General features: G+C 39.1%; 1 pseudogene; it reads left to right on the top strand.

Moving 5' to 3' along the window:
* The first annotated feature begins 1,709 nt into the window (after nucleotides 1–1,709).
* On the top strand, nucleotides 1,710–1,828 carry LOC112473600 (annotated as a pseudogene).
* Nucleotides 1,829–5,951: the final 4,123 nt, after the last annotated feature.

The raw sequence follows: 5,951 nt of genomic DNA on the forward strand, positions 1-5,951 counted from the left end.
CGTGAATCAACTAGCAGAGATGTGAGCCTGACATAGTGTCTGTCCCACAGTATGCCATTAATATGTTTTTGAATAAGTGAATAAAAAGGAATTTTATATGGTTTTGTATTGTTATTAAGGATCTGCAGGCCAGTGTCAAATCTGCAAGAGTTCAGACGAGAAGGGCAAGGCAGAGAATGAGGGGCAGCAACACTCCTAAACAGATATCTGAGATAGGCAGAGGTATAGCCAGGAGTGAAACTTAGGACAGGATCTACCGATATCCAACCAAACAAAATACAACAGGTGACAATAACAGCAGATCCAAGGCATACTTGGAATGCAAGGGCCACACTTGTCACAACTGCCTTACAGAGAAGAAAGCACACTTACTGCAGGCAATATAGATACTTGAGAACAGGTTATATAACCTGTTATCAGACAAAGGCAATATTATCTTCCAGTACAAAGAAAGTGGCCAGAATATTTACACGGCCTCAATATTACCATAAGATTTATTTTCTCCAGCCACTCCTGGCCTCCCCACTCTTCCAAACAAATGTATTCTATATAACCAACCACAGACATTCTCTGAACAGGTCATATTCTCATACTCTTCCATGCCTTCGTTTATGCTATTTATTTTTCCTGTAATACTGTTTACTCATTCATTTGTTCATTCAGAAACAAATTTATTGATTTGTTTGCCAATTATGATTGAGTTTTTGATTCGCCAATTTATTGATTGTGAATTATTTCCATGTATTGTGCTAGGTGCTGGGAATATTGTGGTGAACAAAACAGACATCTGTCTCTTAGGAGAGAGATTCAATAAGCAAATAGAAATAAGTATTTACTTACATGTTGTGATAACTGCTAAGAAGCAAATGACTATACTAGGAGAGAAAACAGCAGAATAGACTGACCGTAGAATGTGGTTAGGAAAGGCCTCCTGGTAACCTACCGTGTGAAGCGTTTCCTCTCCAGCTCAAACTCCTGGCCTCATTCAATCAGTCACTTTTCTCTGTGCTCCTGTCATTTCTTCTACCTTCGATTTGATACCTTTTTACAACTAATTGTTTCTATATCTAAGCCTCTCACTGCTAAGACTATTAGTTCTCTCAATGCAAGGAGAATAGAGAGGAAAGCACATGGAATTTGGAGTCAGAAGACTTAACTATGAATAACAGACTTCCATGTAAACTCTGGATATGTGGCGAGTCATCAGAGATCATGGTTTTAGTCTGGGTTCCCTGGAAGCAAAGCTGGAGTTACAAAAACTTGTGTACAGGTACTTTATTTGGGAAAAGACCCCAAGGAAAATGACCAGGGGAAGGAAGAACAGCCAACATAAGGATGCGTTATTGAGTTGGCCATCACTACAGGCGATGGGCCCATGGGCCTTGGAAGGGGCCCTAAGAAATGAGTCTCAAATGACCGAGGGGAGCATTTATCTGTTGGCCCATCTCCCACTGATTAAGGGAGCCTGAATGAGCATGAACCTCTCTCCATTTCTACATTTCACACTATATGAGGTTCCAGTAGATACACCAGGCCCTCCATCTGAGGTGTCAGAGATGGTCCAGAGCAGGAAGTAGATATGCAGGCCCAAGGTCAGATGCTGTCCAGTTGCACCTGAGTGAAAATGGGTAATCTCTGCAGAGAACTGATTGAAGAGGCAGTGACTGGACTAAGACGTGGAATGAAAGGGTTTAAATTTGAGGCATCTGATCTACAACCATGCTACCCTGAAAAAGCCCGATCCCATCTGATCTCGGAAGCTAAGCAGGGTCAGGCCTGGTTAGTACTTGGATGAGAGACCACCTAGGAAGACCAGGTGCTGTAGGCATAAAAAATAAAGATAAAAAAATAAGGGATTGTAAGCTGACAAGATCCTCACAATCTGTGAGGTCAACCAAGGGGTGCATAAACAAACAAACAAACAAACAAACTAAATAAATAAAAATTTGAGGCATCTGATCCCCTCATCTATAAAGCAATGCAGTAATGATAATGCCTGCCCCCTTAGACATGTGAGAGTTCAGTGAGGTGCTCTATGTGGAAGAATTCTGTAAACTGCCAACATATGCAAATGCTACCATTATAACCCTTAAGGTGCTCTTGCAGCTTATATCCCCAGTAAAGCGCCTGGCAGACAATAAAATGGAAACAATGTGAGCTGAGTGAGTAGGCAAGTAAAGGGGAGTGAAGGAGCAAATACAGAGGTATCCCAGGCTCTTTACCCCAGCTTCCTACCAATGTAACAAATCTATTTCACTCAGTCCAGGTTCCTTCCACATTCAAATAGATTTGAATGATGTAAATGGTGGCAGAAGAGATATTTTTAAAGTAGCTTACTTGAAAAGTTCATTGAGGCTGCACCCTTAAGAAAGCTGGGAGAAGGTTTCTTTACCTATGAAATGTAATCCCATTAATAAGCTTAACTTCCTTTGGCTTTTTCCAGTGTCTGACAAAATACTCAAATAGAATCTCAGTGAGAAATCATTTAAAACTAGAAGATACGATTCTCTCTATCTTAAAAGCTTATAACCCATGGAGAAAGCAGAGCAAGGCAAATGACACTCGGTCATGGACTGAGGCATATCACGTTGACATAGTCAATAGTCACATGTGATAATGGTTTAACTGGATCAAAGTCAGGCAACACCAACCTGGGAATGTTTCTTTTCATCGAAACTTCATTCCAATTAGTACTTACAGGATCTAAGATAGGCAGAGCCAGCACTGTGCCAGGCAGTAGGGCTGCAGGGAGTGGTAAGAGTGACAGATAAGAAAATTAACAGTGAGAGCAAGTATAAATGCTATCAAGAGAGGTGCACAGAGGTGTTAATGGAGTATAGAGAATGGGTACAAACGAAGGGCACTTAAGTCAGCTTGCCGGGGAAGAGAGGAAGGGCCAAGGCAATTTTCCAAAAAAGAAGAGATTTCACCCAAGCCTCGACAGAGAAGGTGACATTTGTTAGATGGTGTGACAGTCTCCGGGCATGTAAAGCAGAGAGAAGAGCCTGGGCAAAGGCCTGGAGGTGAGTGGGAGCATGGGGCTTTGGAGGATATGCAAGAGGGTCAGTGTTAGGGAGTAAGAGGAACATGCTGAGATGTGGTGAGAGATGAGGTTTCAGCTGCAGGACCCTAGTGAGGCCAGGAGCGTAAGGAGACGTCTATGTCAGATGAACGCATTTGAACTTGCCAAAGGTAAAAGGCAAGCCACAGGATTTTTTTTATTTATTTATCTATTTTTAATTAAGTTTATTGGGGTACAGTGGTTAATAAAATCATATAATTTTCAGGTGCACATTATAATTTGACATCTATATATTCTATTGTGTGATTACCACCCAAAGTCCAGTTTCCTTCAGCTACCATATATTTGATCCCCTTTATCCATTTCACCCTCCCCCTTACCCTGTCTACCTCTCTGGTAACCATTGTCCATGTCCCTGAGTCTCTGTTTGTCCTGTTCATTTGTTGCTTTTAGGTTTATATCCCACATACAAGTGATATCATGTGATTTTCAACTTTTTCTGTCTGATTTATTTTGCTTAGCATGATTATCTCGAGTTCCAGCCATGTTGTCACAAATGGCAGTATTTCATCTCCTTTTAAGGCTGAGTAATACTTCATTGTATATATGAACCACTGCTTCTTTAGCCAATCATCTATCATAGGACACGTCGATTGCTTCCATGTCCTGGCCACTGTGAATAATGCTGCTATGAACATTGGTGTGTAAATATCTTTTTAGATATGGGTTTTCAAGTCTTTGGGGGTAAATACTCAGTAGTGGGATTGCTGTATCATACGGTAGATCAATTCTTAGTTTTTTGAGGAAGGTCCATACTGTTTTCCATAGTGGCTGTACCAATATGTAGTCCCACCAGCAGTATATGAGGGTTCCTTTTCATCTGCATCCTCTCCAACGTTTGTTATTATTTGTCCTGTTGATGATAGCCATTTTAACAGGTGTGAGATGGAATCTCATTCTGGTTTCGATATGTATTTCCCTAATAGCTAGCGATGTTGAGCATATTTTCAAATATTTATTGGCTATTTGTATGTCCTCTAGGGAGAAGTGTCTGTTCAGGTCCTCGGCCTATATTTTTTTTTTGGATCGTTTGTTTTTTTGTTGTTATTGAGACATATGAGTTCTTTGTATATTTTGCATATTAGGCCCTTATCAGAGGTGTTGCTTGCAAATGTATTTTCCCATTGAGATAGTTGTCTCTTCACCTTGTTGAGGTTTCTTTTGCTGAGCAGAAGCTTTTTAGTTTGATGTAGTCCCATTCATTTATTTTAGCTTTTACTTCCCTTGCTTTTGAGGTCAAATTCATAAAATCTTCTTTAAGTCCCAGGTCCCTGAGTTTAGTTCCTATGTTCTGTTGTAGGCAATTTATTGTTTCAGGTGTTATATTCAGGTCCTCAATCCATTCTGAGTTAATTTTGGGGTGTGATAATAGACAACAGACTAGTTTCATACTTTTGCAGGTGGCCTTCCAATTTTCCCAGCACAATTTATTGAAGAGGCTTTCCTTTTTTTACTCTATGTTTTTGGCTTTTTTGTCAAAAATTATTTGCCCATATAAATATGGGTTTACTTCTGGACTCTTGATTCTGTTCACTGGTCCATGTGTCTGTTTTTCTGCCAATACCATGCCGTTTTAATTACTGTCACTTTGTAGTCTAATTTGAAGTCAGGTAGAGTGATGCCTCCAGCCTCGTTCTTTTTTCCCAGGATGGCTTTGACAATTCGGGGTCTTTTGTGCTTCCATACAAATCTGATGATTTTTTGTTCCATTTCTTTAAAAAATGCCAATGAGATTTCGATGGGGATTGCATTAAATCTGTGTAATACTTTAGGTAATATGGTCATTTTAATTATGTTGATTCTTCCAATCCAAGAACACTAAATATCTTTCTATTTCTTTGTATCTTCCTCAATGCCTTTTAATAGGGTCTTGTACTTTTCATTGTATAGGTCCTTCACATGTTTTGTTAAATTTATTCCTAGATATTTTATTCTTTTTGGTGCAATTGCAAAAGGAATTACTTTTTCCATTTCTTTTTCTGACGCTTCATTATTAGAGTATAGGAACGCTATGGATTTTTGAACATTGATTTTGTATCCAGAGACTTTACTGTATTTGCTTGTTGTTTCTAGTAATGTTCTCATGGAGTCTTTAGGTTTTTCTATACAGAGAATCATGCCATCTGCAAATAGTGACAGTTTGACTTCTTTGTTTCCTAATTGAATGCCTTTTATGTCTTTCTCTTGTCTGATTGCACTTGCTAGGACCTGCAATGTTATATTGAATAGCAGTGTCAATAGTGGACAGCCTTGCCTTGTTCCTGATCTTAGAGGGAAGGTTTTCAGTTTTTCACCATTAAGTATAATGTTGGCTGAGGGTTTGTCATATATGGCCTTTATTATGTTAAGGTACTTTCCTTCTATATCAATTTTGTTAAGTGTTTTGGTCATAAATGGATGTTGTATCTTGTCAAAGGCTTTTTCTGCATCTATTGATATGATCATACGATTCTTATTTTTTTCCTTGTTTATGTGGTGTATCACGTTAATCGATTTGCGTATGTTGAACCATCCCTGTGCCCCTGATATGAAACCCACTTCATTGTGGTGTATAATCTTTTAAATATGTTGCTGTATTCAGTTCACTAGTATCTTATTTAGGATGTTTGCATCTTTGTTCATGAGAGATATCAGTCTGTAGTTTTCTTTTCGTGTGTTATCTTTACCAGGTTTTGGAATCAGAGTAATATTGGCCTCATAAAATGAGTTAGGAAGTATTGCCTCCTCTTCGACTTTTTGGAAGAGTTTGAGGAGAATAGGTATTAAATCTTCTTTGAATGTTTGGTAGAATTGACTGGTGAAGCCCTCTGGTCCTGGACTTTTACTTTTCGGTAGGTTTTTGATGATTGTTTCAATTTCCATAGTGCAG

The sequence above is a fragment of the Pteropus alecto genome, unplaced genomic scaffold, assembly GCF_000325575.1.
Source record: "Pteropus alecto unplaced genomic scaffold, ASM32557v1 scaffold109, whole genome shotgun sequence".
Classification (NCBI taxonomy): Eukaryota; Metazoa; Chordata; class Mammalia; order Chiroptera; family Pteropodidae; genus Pteropus; species Pteropus alecto.